The 15497-nt window shown below is 39.3% G+C and overlaps 1 long non-coding RNA gene across 1 annotated transcript in view; it reads right to left on the bottom strand.

The window, feature by feature from the left end:
• LOC142031480 (uncharacterized) overlaps positions 1 to 12484 on the bottom strand; it is a 53676-nt gene extending 41192 nt beyond the window's left edge. Inside the window, exons 1-2 of the long non-coding RNA XR_012650540.1 lie at positions 12244 to 12484; positions 11804 to 11939 (exon numbers count right to left, since the gene is read on the bottom strand). This is a non-coding gene — a long non-coding RNA (uncharacterized LOC142031480). The remainder of the gene's footprint in view (positions 1 to 11803; positions 11940 to 12243) is intronic.
• Positions 12485 to 15497: the final 3013 nt, after the last annotated feature.

Here is a 15497-nt window from a genome sequence, read left to right on the forward strand (position 1 = left end):
CCGAGGACGTGGACCAGCGCGGCGTTAGCGCAACGTCCCCCAGCATCCCCCATCCGCCGCTCCAGAGCAGCGGCCACGCTGCTGTCCCCGGCCAGAGTCTCTCGCCATCCTACAAAACCGAGACAGGCAAATTCTTGCTCCATGGGAAAGGTTCAGAGCCTGATTTTGTCTTGGTTTTGTAGCACTACCACCTTCCCCCTGGTTTGTCAGTGTTTTCTGACGGAGCACAGAGTCAGCTTTGACGCTCTGTCTGATAACAAGGCTCCGTCTTCCAAAATAGTCTAGATTATTATATAAATGACTCTTCCCTTTCTTTATTTATCACTCCTCTAATTCTTGTGTGATCCGCAAGCTTTAAGAGGAAAGGGTTTTTTCCAGATCATTACTCATATCGTGGAAACGCGTTAGGCCGGGACTAGATCCCTATGAGACGCTGCTAAAAACATCCCAATTACTTTTTGCAATTAGTTTACCAGTTTTAAATCTGTTTAGTATGGGCTACACTAATTTTTTATATCCTAATTTCTTGTATTGAAATGTCATGCAGTACTAAGTCAAGTATAGGATTTTAAGTATATTATGACAGCTCAGTAAGCTTTATCAGTCCCTTAGCTCAGATCTTTGCTCCCAAAGTCTGAAATCTTGGAGCTAGCTGGCTGTCAAACTTTTCCGTATATCTGTAATTTTTACCATGACCAGTGCCAAGACTCATCCTTATTTGAAAGCAGTTCAACCAGTTTCTTATATACAAGTCACATGAGGGATGATTAAATAAAATAAGTTAGGATTTATCAAAATTCAAGTGTGGGGTGGGCTGCTGGTTTGGCTCGCTTTCTTTTTCACTGTTTTTGTCCTGTTTGGGTTTTTTTAAATACACTATCCTGGCAGAAACTATTCCCTCTTGGGAAAAGACCCTTCTTCAAGAAGATAATTTAAGTTCTTTTCTTACAAGAAAACCACTTTCGGTTTCAAAGGAGTCCACCTTTGAAAACAGGTGTCATCAAGCTAATAACTATTTCTGACTTAGTCAAGGGGTAGGAAGGTTCCTTCCAGGCAGATTTTTAAATGCAATTAGACACCTAAAGGTAAGATTTCTCTCTCCTAGGACTCTCTAAAGGGTTTAGGTGTTTAATTTCTTTCAACAAATCTCTAACTAGCAGGAAAGCCTTTTTGTCGTGATTTTTTTGGTTTGTCTATCACCAGATCATAGCAGCTCACAATAAAGGCCAGAGGAGGGATGAGCTGGGAATCTCAGCCCAGGCAGCTTTTCATAACCACATCTTACTATTTTTTTCTTCCTTGTATTATTAATTACATATTAAACCTGTCCTTATCTGAGTACCAAGGATCACATAATGCTTTAACACCACCAGAGATGCTGTAGCCTGAAAGTCTGACCATCTGACAGGACGTGATTGCAAGCATCCCCTACGGGAAGGAATGGCTCTATGGCAGGGTCAGCAAATTTATATGGGAACAGGCAGTTAAAATTTACATTTTTCTATGTATTTAAATGGCTTTGTTTGAATGAATGACTTCTAGCTTCCAGTGTTTGAGAGCTGCACATTAGTTTTGGTGGTGGTGTGTTTGTGGAGCTGCAAAAGCACAGGAACATTACAGCAACATTCAGATCCATTAATTCCATTTATGCTTATTTTTATGTATATTAAAAATGTATATGTGTGTGTATGTGCAAATATAACAGCTTTCTATACCAGTTTCCACAGTTGTTCTGTTTTTTCCCTATTTTTCTATGAGTATAGTTTGCTCAACTAAGAAAAAAAAAATAAAATCACCTGATTTAACTAAAAAAGGTAGATATTTTCACCAACAGTCTGTGTGTCTGGGGGTACTGCACTAACACTAATACATGTTTCCAACGGGCAGTAAGTGTGCCTATTCACTCTAGGCTCAGTATTTCCATGGTTCTCCATCTTCCACAATACTTGTGTGTGGTTTGTGGTACAGAGTCAGTTCTAGTGCCTCTAAGTGCTCAGCCAAGGATATATCATTATACTTGCAATTAGATTTGACTTTAAATCAGCAAAATGGAGATTTCTCCCAATCCCATTTACGATATTCTTGGAGAAAATAGGTATGCTTTCCAATCTCAGCCTCCCTTATGCTCCATTATTAAACAAAATGGGCACCAGAAGCTATGCATAACTATAAAATGATTATGATTTATCTGGGTATTTTGTTCCTTTAATATATTATGCCAATTGTCCTAATTTAACTAAGTAATTCTTTTAATTTAACTTTGGGGTTAATCTTGCTTTAAGAACACTTTTTGCTGAACAGTAAGACCACACTCGGTTGATGCATTTTCTTTCTTTTTCAGACCTGAATGTAACCTTTTTAAAAAAAACAACAAAAGTTTCTAGTATATCATGTGATCAATAGATACAAGTACCTTCATTTTTTAAATTAGTCTAAGGCTATTTTCCTTTTACTGTTGTATAAACAGGGAATTGAAGGGTAAAATAGTTAAAACTTAATGCTATAGTGCTAATGTGGCTTTTAAATCACGTCAGCAGCAATCACTGCATTATAATTAACAATTTATTGAACCAGCAATAAAATGAACATCACATTACTTCTTAAAGCAGCAGAATAAAATGGCTAATAAATAGCATAAGCCAGACAAATTGCAGAGTAATAGAAATTTTCTTAAGATTTATAGTGTGCAGAAAGATGGATGTGCTATTAGTAGGAGCTCCAATACTTGACAAAATTCTTTTGCAAAGACATAGTTACCATGCATGTCAGAGTTCACAAGTCTAAGTGGTTTATCCAAATTTCAACTCACTGCTATTACAGTGGAAAATACTCATTACAAGGTTTTGTAACTGCAAGCAATGTGTACATTTGCCAACATTCAAACTGCTACTGCCAAAAAGATACTAAAATATTTTATAAACTGTCAAATAACAAGTCTGCTAGCTTAATCTGAGTCTATTTTATACTTCACAGGCGGTAAAAACTCCTGGGCCTGATCCTGAGGTCTTCACTCAGGCAAAACTTTCCTTGGCTTCAACATTTAAAAGTTACCAGGAGTTTCTGCCTATGAGAATGGCTGGATTGGGCCTGACGTTACAAGGAAAATTCATTAGGGAAGAAACACAGATTCAGTGAAGCTGGAAGCTCAACTAAATACCTCATCTCTATCAGGGCTGAGGTTACTGACAACGAAACCGTGTTGAGTTTTAAATGTTCCTGCTGTTAAGTTGTGTTGTGATTCGTCATGTCAAAGTGTCTCTCTTATGTTCTTATTTCAACATAACAGATGCAGTTTTACATGACATGTCACAACATGGAGCATCAACTGGAAAGAGTCTAAAAGAGCTCTTTTTTTTTTTCCCTTTGAAAAAAAAAAAAAACGACAAAAACCCCACTCTGCTTTTCACTGAAATGTGTGGCAAGGGAACTTGCTATGCAGATTTTGTGAGCAGACAGTACATTTAGTCACTGTAAGGAAAAGACTTTCAGTCTTCAGTTTTAAATTGAAATATATCCATCAACTAACTCCTGTTCAAATTTCAGATTTATTTTACATACAAATTTTAACATGAAATCTGGAGTTAACCTCTGAGGTAATTAGCTGCTAAGACAATAGACGCTGATAAACACATGCATGTCTTTAACAATGCATTACTCTCTGAACCTTGAAGACGAATTACAATTAACTTACCAGTTAAAGGTGTTGTCAATTACATGATGAGATTACTATTTTGCCATTTTCCAAAAAAAGCAGTTCTCCTAATGATGGTGCATTTCCAAGAGACTATTGTACTGAGGAGCATCTTCCACCTATTCTGTCGGAGACCACGGGGTGAAGTTGAACGCACGCCATGACCACTCATCCACGCGCACAGGAGGAAATTACTGGCTACAACCTATAGTCATGGTGCCCGTATATTTTAGGTACACTAAAACAATAATAAAAAGCTGGACCAACACAGCTGTCTACTTAAATGGGTAAGCACCGGTCTAGCTGCACTGAAGTCATTATTTACACTAAGTGAGACTCGGGAGTTCGGTCTCCACAGACCGAGCAGGATTTTACTAAGCCTCCATTCAACAGAGCTGTGAACAGAAGGAGGTATTTCTGCCTTTCTTAATTAACTCCTCCAACAGGGAGCCCCCAAAGAAACAACAGCATTTGCCTCCTTGAGACCCGTAAACTCTTCTCTGCCCTCCATCCCTACTGAGCGTGTTCAACAACCACGTTTCTAGCTCATCGCACACCCAGAGCTTTGGAGCACCAGGTTTTGGAGGTGGTTGAAACACATCGCTCGAACAGCAGCAACCACGTCTCTCACCTGAAGAACCAGAGAAACCCAAATGAATCTGAATATGCCAAAGATATAGATGCAGCCTCAGGTACCAACAGGACTAATGCTCATTAAACTGATACCAGACATGCTGGGGTTTAGTTCATGTGACGAAACACCACAGCACATAATTCAGTATGTCACGTTAATATTCGTAATTTCTGCAGTGTAAGTGGGGTACCATTCTTCATTTAAAAAAAAAGAAGAATGCATTGCCAACCCCAGCTGAAAGTTCACATATTGCAGAGTGTTTCATTCACCCAGAAAATCAGAGAAGGTACAGAGAGGCATAACTCCCTCTGGCAGTAGACAGGAATAAACCAAAGCCATAGGGATGTTTTTTTCCCTAACATTAGTTCAGCTGTAATTCATTGCTGGCAGCAGCTCTTTTCATTTGCACAAAGATACAAATTCTTCTATATCAGCTAAAAGAGCTACCAAAGCATTCAATAATCTATTGAACATTAAAAAAAATGCTTGATTAAGAAAGTATTTAAGTTGTAAGCCTTTCCCTTGTTTATATTTAAAGGATTTGCGATCAAGGTACATTTCGTGACACAATGAAACTGGGAATAATAATGGTAAAAATGAATTAAAGGTATTTCAAAAGAAGGTCTGTTCTAATGTTTTGAGGGTAACTGTTATAAAGAACTACTGAGAAATTTGGGCAAGTCTTTTATTCCATGTCCAAACCACCCTCTCTAGTAGAATAGGTGTGTATTTGAGTAAGACCCTAAACTTTGGATGATTGTCCAACTTGAATTCAAGAAACTGTGGCTGTGTACCACAAGTAAAAACTAACATCTAGTGTGAAAGGAATGGAGGAGTGATACAAGGAATGTAAAAAAAGTTTAAAATAGAAAATACATCACAAAAAATTAAAAATTCCATGATTCCATCATATGCTACATCTGTGTCTGTGTTTTACATCATGCTGAAGATACAGCTTGGTAGACCAAAGTTACTTTTTGCTGTATAGGTCTTAAAAGGAACAAATACAAAAAAAACACGTCTGGTGCAGTTTTGCTAAAGATAAGCTCCTTCAGGTCAGTCAAGTTAGCTGGAAAGTCACTCCTATGAAAACAGATCTCCCTGAAATTCAGGCACTGCCTACCTTTAGCTGTACCAAACATAGCAAAACGTCAAGGTTTCTCAACACGAGAAACGTAGATCAGCATGGAAATGAATTAATTCCTTGCATCATCCGAACCACACCAAGTTCTGCACTGTACTCAGCTTGGTTCAGGTTTTAGTGAACTACTGACAACAGCTCAGCCTTCCCTGAACTTCGAAAAATTTAAGCTTTTAGATCTGGAGCGGTATTATTTGTATATGTGTATACACACAGATGCGCACACTTATTTTTTGGAGACATATGTAAAGAAAAACTGGATGTATATGAAGTGTAAATACTAATTGACACAGATAACTGCATAGTCTCATCTCTGATCTGTGTACATTCTCATCACTGTCACAGCTCTTTCACTGGCTGTGCTGCTGATACCCAACTAAATCCATAGGTAGTGCCCTGTTTATGCCTCAAACTTGAGAAGAAAACGAAAAAAAGAAAATCAGAAAAAATGTGGGGTGGTATATGCTTAGTTAAAAAAAAAAAAAAAAAAAAAGCTTTGCTATACATATCTTCTATAAACATGAGCAGATACCCACAGTATTCTAGATTACATCTAAAGAACATTGTCAGCAGCTTCTCATTTTAACAGGTCTAAGTGGCAGGTGAGAAGGAAGGGGATGGTAGTGACCTGCTCGGTAAAGAACAAGATGCCTCTCTTCACCTCTGAAGTTACATCTGGGATTGTGACGCGCTCCTGACCTTATACGGCAAGGAGCAGAGTGAAGGATGCTGGGGAAATTGTTTTTCCTGATTACCTCTGCAACTACAAAGGGGAACCGAGAACTCTAGGTCCATAAAAGCGATCCAAAAAGAGAGAAGGGGACAAATGTTGCTGCAAGGTGACAACCACCTGATCGCAGGTGGGTGTAAGACTTCTACACGAACTACGGGTGCACCTGGATCATTTTATTGCAGTTTGTGCACGTAGATCGTAACGTACCGAGGCTGTTCAAACTCAGCCATTCTTTTAATCAAAGTCTGTTCGGAATCAGTGTATTCAGCTGAGCCTGTATGCTCCATTTCTTTGAAATGTGAGTCGCTGCATGCAGCCAGGGCTGCTGGTCGGCATGCAATGGGGTAGAGCCTAGAAATTACAGGGAGTTCCCCCGTGACGTTTGCTTTTGGGTTTTTTTTGTTGTTGTTTGCTCCCCCCCAAAAAAAAACATGCACATAGAGACAGTAGAAAGGGATCAAGGGTGAGAAAGCTCAGCATCCCTGAATTAGATCCTCTTTCTTAATTCTGAGCCTTTAAAATACATTCAAGTCTCATATCCAGATTTTGGTTGGAAGCTTGCTGTTTTACATTAGTCATAATGAAAATATATGTTCATTGGATAGGTCTGAAATTAAGAGATGCCAAACATCAGAAGACTTGCAGTATAATCAGGAGAGGCCAACAATGTTTTCCCAAACTTATTTCCTAAACAGAAAAAGCAGCACCCTTTGGGCTATGGAAAAGGCAATAAATAAAAGCCCCAGTGGTGCATCAAAACACCAGTGCAATCCTCCTGCATCTGTGCAGGCAGTGGAAAGTATATGTAGCTGTCTAGAATTTCATAGCAAAATACATAGATAACTGCATCTGACTGCCTTTCAAGCTCTCCATTACTACATGGCGAATTTCTTTAACATATTTTTGTTGGCAAACCAGAAGGCAACATGAATTAAAGTATGCCCCAAGCCTGTTTAATCAATGGGACAGCTTCCATCTTCAGAAGATGGCATTAGAAATACTTAGGTACTTGTATAAATGAATGTGAATATGGATCACCTTTTTTGTTTTGGTTAGGTTTTTTATTCCTAAATATGTTCTATGTGCAACAAACCACAGCTTAACAAGTTGGCAGACAGATATTGGAGGCATGAAAATGTGCAGCAAAGCACTATATTTTAGATCATAGCTAGGAAGCCAAAAGAAATGAAGCAAAATGAGAGTTTTGTGTGAGCTTATACTAAAGAGTTTTGTTATCCTGTGATATGTTCGATAAAACTCTAACACACTGTACAAACTAATAACAACAATTCCAGTGTCACAAGTGGCTTATAACAAGATTATTACGGCCGCGGCCTTTAGCAGCCGACATCCACGCACAGAGCTGTCTCTTTGGCCATCGCAGTATTTATTTTTTGAGCCATTGTAGATGGTCACGGGGTGCTGTGTAGTAAAACCAAAGGAAATATAGAACTTTTGTGTCTGGTTTTCACATTGCTCGTTGTTGCCACAACTGCATGGATTGACGTCGCAAACCTCAGAGAAACAGCACATGCTTTCCAAAGATCTCAGGCTCCCCTGTGATCAATGGGACTTCGTTGGTGAGCTCTAGAAAGCAGAGCTGATGCAAAATAATTTCCACAAAAGCAGAACACCTTGTAATTTTGCTGACAGAGAGAGCATTTTTCTACATGTTAGCATATCCAGAAAGACCTCTTAGACTACAGACTCTCAAGCTAAACGACTGTACAAAGCATCATTTCTCCAAAGCATAGCATAACAAATATCAAAGATATCATGGAATTGTCTTATGAAGTATGCAAATCATAAAGACACACCAAAAGGAGTACACTGGGGAGATGAAGGTACAAACCTCAACTGAAGGTTTTCTAATACCCACTGTGGTAACACAATCAGTATAATGCTAAAAAGAACCCCATGTTGAACATTTCTTATTTGGGGTTCTAAAGAGTTACAATTTCTTACCCAGTAAAGTCAAAGGCTCTATCAAAGCTGCAATTTCTAGTGAAAAAAAGTCAGAGACTGGGATTCCAAATTCAGCATAGACGTACTTAATTTGCTATAACTTAGCTTTCTGTTTGAAACAGCGCACTGTGCCCTGACAAGTACCTCCTAAAGGGGCATACAGAGGACATTTTATCACAAAAAAGCTATTGGATAAGTGCCTTATAAAGTCTAAGTCTCCTGTTGATCTTACTCCAGATGAAAATAAATAACTGGGGGGGGGGGGGGGGGAGGAACTAGCAAAAGTGTTTATTAAAGAAGAAGTTTGTGTTAAGAAAGCAAATTTTTATAAGATATGAGTTCACTGAGGCTTTGAAAGAAGGAGGGGATTTTAAGATGATCATGTGATAGATTGTCTTAGTAAGAAGTTTTATTAAATCTTATTAAATCTGCCCAAATCATTTAAAAAACTTAACCAGGACTCTCACTTTTTTTTTCAGTTTAGACAAGTCAGCTATTTCTGATGTTAGCAAGTTTTCCTTATGCTGCCATCTTGTGCCCCTGAATCTCAGCTTACTCTAAAAGAAGAAAAAAGGGAAAAAAAAAAAAAGGAAAAGAAAAACCCCAACATATATATTTCTGGCCTTCACAGCTCTAAAAATACCCTTCAAAATATAAGCAGGACATACAGCGTATAAAAAAAGTCTGCCAGTGCCCACAGATAGGCTGAAATAACAATTCAGATACTTCTGAACTAACCCAATGTTAGGGGAAGGGGGAGGTTAATCTAAAATAGCATCACACTTTTGTTGTCAACTTGCAATATTTTCATTTTTAAATGCCTTTTTTTGCTAATAACATTCAGTCTGACAGAACCACAGAAAAGAGCAGTGCACCACGAGGAGTCAGCAGGAGATGGCCCATCTTAAGTTAACACAAGCAAAGTTCACAAGAAAAGTTCAGCAACAGTCTGCTGTTATACAACTGCTTTTCTTTGCATTTCAGTGTTTATCCATAGCCAGCCAGATTCAAAAGTTGTTTCAATTATGTATTTCCCTTCACACTTACCTTGGCTTTCCAACTCCTAACCTATTAATTATACCAACATCCCTATTGTATCATAAAAAGCTTCACCCACCATCATATTTTAATAAGTCATACCAGCTCTTTCACTACTGCCTTATCTATTTTTCCAAAAAGAAACTGTTCAACTTCACCTACTGAAAACAAAACTGCATCACTGAATTCACCTAATGCATTTAAATAGTGGTTATAGTAATAGTTAATAGAGAGAGCTATTGAGTTATTTTGAATACTTTTCCTATTTCATGGATAAGAATTTGTCTGACTAAGGTGCCCAAGGCTTTGCACAAGGGCTAGTGCTCCATTACGTTGGGTGCCATAGAAATGCAACATAAAATTCAGTCCCTATTTCAAAATACAAGGGAGGGATATGGACAGCTGGATGCGAGCCAGTAAACTGTACTGAGCCATCAGTAGTACACATGTGACTGACTTAACCTTTATTAAATTTCCCTAGACATTTCAGAAAGGTAGGAAAAGGACTGTTTTAAAGCAGAATTTGAAGGAAAACACTGAGATAACATGAAAGTTAAGGGATGATAGGACACACACAGTGCTAGTTAATTTATTATGTGCAGAAACAACATCAGGCTTTGTGTTCCTATGCTTTAGATCAATAAAAACCAAGCTGTCTTGTTTTGAGGACAGAAACAACAATGTGACCAGAGTGCTATAACATAGCATTAATAATCAGTCTGACTAGTTGTAGTAGTGCAAGTAAAAGGAAAGATGGCTCCACAGCATTACTGCCTCTTCCTCCTTCTACCTTTCTCCTATGATATTACCCTTTTCTTTCCCTCTCCTGGCAGAAATGATATAAAATCTATAACTCCTATGAAATAATTATTTAATTTTTTTTAGCTAAACTATGGGAATTTAATCTTGCCCTCTACATTCCACCAGCGTGCCAAAAATTCAAGACAACTTTCTTTTTCCTGTTTAAGTTCCCCCTTTAAAGAACAGGCACATGCATGCTCCTCACTGTCCACCTTGCATAACTTCTTCACTCCAAAAAAACCCTAAAAATCTCCCAAATCCCCCATGCTCAGAACCTCTACCAGATGATTTTTGAAAGCCCACAAGGGTGGAGAACCTCAGAGAAGAGCCTCCGTGCACCTGATGCCACCATCGAGGTAGTGACAACACTTGCAGAATTGCACGGGCTCCATCAGCAGCTGGTTACACCTTGAACAGTTAGCTGCTGTGATTTTTGCTCAGCAGTTCAACCAGTTAGACACCCACCTGGCAGACCACCTACCCAGGCTAGCTTTTATGTACTGGTTTCTCATCTCTAGGTTGCTAGAAAGCTGGCCTATGTGTTTTGGCGTTGATCATAACAGTTGTGCAGAATACGAAGCCCATACTTAGCCCTTGCTACGTAAAGGGTGGACAAGCTTCCACAATGCTTCCCTGTGCTCCTGATAAATGCCAGGAAATAAAGATGATTTTTCTATCAATGCCTATACTTGCATATCTTGTTGAATGTCTATCAGGAGATACTCTTTAAGAAAAATTAAGTACAGAAAAAGATGCTACAAGATACCCTCATTTCCAAACGAAATTTGGAAAGAAATGCCCAAAGTGGACACAGAGCTACAAAGTTTTCCCAGACCCACTGATACTACAAAGAAACTGGAAAGGATAACATTCTTCCCTCTACTCCTATCTCTGACCTTCATAGTACAGACTTTTGGTACAGAATAAAGCTAAATCAAAGGAGTTAAGAAAGAAATTCTTTTGTAGACGGTACAGGTGCCTTGAGCACTACCCTTCCTGAAACAGATTTTACTCCACCGTAAATTCACAACTTTTGCACTTGCTTGAAAAGCCAGAAAGCTGACAGAAATAGCTTAATATTTACTAGCATAAACCGGTTTATTAGGAATATAAAGAATATGTATTGGTTCTGGGCCCCAGTTATTGTACAATAATATCAGACTGCTAAATCTAATCCATAGTTCACACCCGAGAAGCGTAAGGTAAGATGTCTTGTTCTAGCCAAGCATGAATAAAGTCACCGGGGAAACATACCCAAACCAACAGAACTTCAAATCATTTTCCCGATTGCCTATACGCACATATGACACAAAAGGGAAAAAAATTGCCTTGGATTGGCAATATTATTACTTATATTAATTTAAACTATTGAACAGCACATCTAGTGTCAAAAGCATGAAATGTGGTGTTTACTTCTCATAGGATTTCACAGGAGCTTATACTGGAAAAGTGACTTGCAAAGCATGGTGAGTTTTCATTTAGTCAACTTCAGTTCAGATAACTACATCAGGAAAGTATTACGCACACTGAAATGGACTACAACAGACATAAAAAAAGAATTTGGCAAAATTATTCACTGTACATAAGAAGAACCCAAATTTCTTAAGTGACAAAAGGAATAGCAAACACCAATACCCATTCAGCACTACAGGTGCAAAACATCCTTAAAAAAGAAAAAAAAATTCAAAAAAATAAAGGCAACATTATCCTCATTTATAACCCTGCTTATACCTACCTCTGTGGGTGCATAAAAGAGGACATATCATGAAATCCAACCCAGCCAGCATACAAATCCCATACCTTAACGCAGACAGAGCACCGTGGGTACAGTGGCTAACTTAAAAGCAATAGCCTAAATGCCTCCCTGGCAGGACTAAGTTAGTTCAGCAGGTGAAACCAATACTGCTTCCAGGAGGTGGTAGTGCCTTCTTGGTGCCTAAATAAAGGATGACAGGAAAAAAAAACTGGTGTAAACAATAGAGAGAAGGGGGATCAGAAAGCCACTATGTTTCAGAAATTTTTGTTTAATGATATTTCATAATAAGGCCAGATGTTGCTCACCCTTATCAAAGAATCCAGGCCACTTGCTACATCTGAGATTCAGGATTTTTATCTATTTTAATTAACTGTCTGCATTACTTTCTGTTTATTGGGTATACCACATTGAAAGTTAAATTTTTTAAAGAAATGAAGCATCAGCTCTTGGAGATGGACAATTCCTGCAATGGTTTCATACTTACAGCCAATGCACAGGTCAGCAAGCTGGGAACCACCAGCTAAACCATTCCTCTGTACTCGTTCACGGTGTTCCCGTGCAAGGGACAGCTTTGTGGAAGCAAAGGAAGGAGTAGAGGTGGGTTCCTCAAAGGCAGAGATGAGTCATTCCCTTCCTATGGCCTTCACCCCACCACAGGGAAACAGAGCGTTGGGTTTTTGTTTTTTTTTTTCTTTTAAGAGGAATAGAAAACTGGGAGGGAGAAGTCATTCAGCAATAATCCAGAGAGCACAGGGGGCTTCCAGGTGAACTGCAGAGCCCTCCTAAAACCACCTTCAAATGAAATGACATTTCACATGCAACCAGAAGGGTTATATCACGCTAAAAAGTCACCATTTCTTCAGATGGACAGAGCCGTGGAGCCCGAGCAGCATGGCAATTTGGGGATAATTACAGGACCTCCTGAACCACAGCCAAACCTAGACACCCGGCAGGTTGGGGACGGGGTCCTGCGTCGGGCTGGCCTCTGAGCTGTGAAGATAAATGTCCTGAGTCAGCCGCCGCTAAATAAAGATGGGACTCCACTGATTTAAGTGGACGTCGAGCTGGAAAATATGTCACTACGTGTCCAGATACAGCTTTGGCGCAGTCCAGAAAGGTTTCAGGGTCTGCGCTACAGGCACCTCCTCCGGCTCCTCTTACGGAGCTGCAGCATCCGACACGGCCATCCATCCCGCAACGCATTTGGGAACGAACTTATTCTTCGGGAGGGTATCTGTGAGCATTTTAATTCTGTTAAGAGCAAAATAATGCTAAACAAGGATAATAGTCACAAAAAGCTCCCCCTCCCAAAAGAGTCCTAGAAATCCTAATTTACTGACTGGTAGCTAGTTTCACTAAATAGAAATACAGTAATTTAATAATCTTAGCATAGCAGTTTTCAGTAAGGAAAATTAACTAATTCATTATCGCTTATAATTTGCTGAGGCATAGCTGCCATATTTGTAAAATCAGCAGGTTCAGAAAAAAGCAAGTTTTTAATGAATGTTCTTTTTTTTCCTTCCTAGATACATAAATGATACAATTACTTAGCTCCCTCTAGTGCCAATTTCTAAAATAAATTTCCCACTAATGACTGTATTCACCAATGTAATCATAGGAGCAAATTAAAAATTCACTTGGCAATAATTAACTAGTGAACTCTCAAAGGATTTAGTAAATTGCCATGAACTAAAGCAGAATTCAACTAGTGTCACAATTACAAAGAAAGGTCAAATGTAGGCTTTTTGCAATAACAAAAATATGACATCAATGTTCAGACATTGTGTAGTTTGAACAATCGAGGCACACATGCCAATAAAGAATAGCAGTCAGGGAGCAGTGATAGCAAATGCAGTAGCTCTATCATTCCTCTGACATTTCCAATGCCATTATTAAAGTTGCATTCATTTTTTGTCATTTGCAGTCTTCATTTCTAAGGCTCTGTAATTTGGCTTTCGAAAGATACTCCAGGCTGAAATAGCAGGCACAAACCTAAAAATACATTCTTTAATCTTAAATAGTAAAAAATGTCCCTTTGTTTGTTCTGGGTTTTAAAAATCAGCACAAAACAGTTTCATATGCAGTTGCCCTGTTCTTAGATTCTTCCCTTGGCATCTTCTTTTGGCCAGAGAAGATGCTGAGCTAGAGCAAACTTTGGAATAACACCATATAAGTACTCTAAAATAATTAGTAAAAATAATAATAGACACTGGTAGTAATAACAACACACAGGCATGCAGTACATCCAGAGGACTGCTTGTGCTCATCCAGATGTTGGAGAAAAGAGGCACCACGGGGGAAGGAGGGGTCCTTAACTTATATTACTGGTATGGCTCCTATGAGTAACACTATAAATAAAAATAACCATAAACACAGCCATATGAAACAGTTAGTTTATTTGTAAGAATATTTGGGTTTTTCTTATAATTGTGGCGTGCTTGTTCTATGCCCCATTTCTAGATTTCTTTCCTTTGCTATCTTCATACAACACACTTCAAGACAAAACAAGTATTCTCTGTGCAGAACATATGCTGCAATTACATTTACCTGGAGTTTTAATATAGTAGCCATTCTGCAAATACAGGTCTATAAAGTAGTCCATGCTCAACCTGGAAGAGATGTCACAGCCTGCCAGAAAACACATGTGGATGCTACAGTAAAGTTCTCTTTTAATATATATATTGAGATAAAACTGAGAACTGAGGTGGGCTGAGCTTCCATCAGCACGAGTTCGCCGTGCCCCATTGCTCAGAGACACCAGATTAAACATCAGTCTGGGTCAGGCGGTTGATTTATGGTACAGAATCATCTAAAAAGCAACTGATTTCCAAGAAAATTCATCTCTCTCTTTTGAGTTACAAAGAATATAAATCCGACAGCTCTTTACAAGCCCTGCTAGACACCATGTGCAGTGGAACTGCAAAAGGAGGTTTTGCAATACAAAGACAGTATTTCTTTTACTTCCCATTTTTCTTAATCCCTCCTTGGATTTGCTTATGAAACACCTGCTCGACACACCACAGCAACGACAGTAGCCAACTGACAGAGCTGTGAAAGCCCACAGAAAGGATCTTCCTTGGGAAGCTCTGAAGTGCGTTAGAGACACTACAGTGGGCTTCTGGGCATCCCCACCACCCCACCAACAGCTGTGGGAAGGTCAACCTCATCTCAGCGACACTGAGATCCCATCACAATGGTCCTCTCTGGGGAAAACCATCTCATCAAACCCTTTCCCATCCAACGCTTCCTACCACACTGTCCTGCACCCTTTGCCAGCCTGTTCCAGCTGCATTTCTCTGCTGCTTGGGGTAGAGCAGCCCGTGTGAAAGTAGTTGTGACTGCTCATGAAGGGACAACTAGCTTTCTGCAAATGCCAGCCTTAGGGTGTTCTGTCGAAACTGAACTAAACATATATATTTAAAAAAAAAAAAAACAAAACCTAAGCTCTTGTTAAGGATGTGAAGGAAAGGGTAGTCCACCACGTCCCAGTGATGTGATCCAGACCTCAGTCACCCTTTCCACCAGAAAGCTGAGTCTCAATTCCAGGCTGAGGTGGCCTAACTTCAACTTCCAAATATTACTGTCTGCAAAGTCAAAAAACCGAACAAAACCTCCAAAGAGCAGCCAGTATCTTTCCATTCCAAAGCAGCTCAGCAGGCACTCAGCTCACCTCGGCACCGTCAACGACATGAAGGCTGACCTCCTTAAACCTCACGTTGGAAGGCTCATTTTCAAACA

Source organism: Buteo buteo, chromosome 5, assembly GCF_964188355.1.
Source record: "Buteo buteo chromosome 5, bButBut1.hap1.1, whole genome shotgun sequence".
NCBI lineage: Eukaryota > Metazoa > Chordata > Aves > Accipitriformes > Accipitridae > Buteo > Buteo buteo.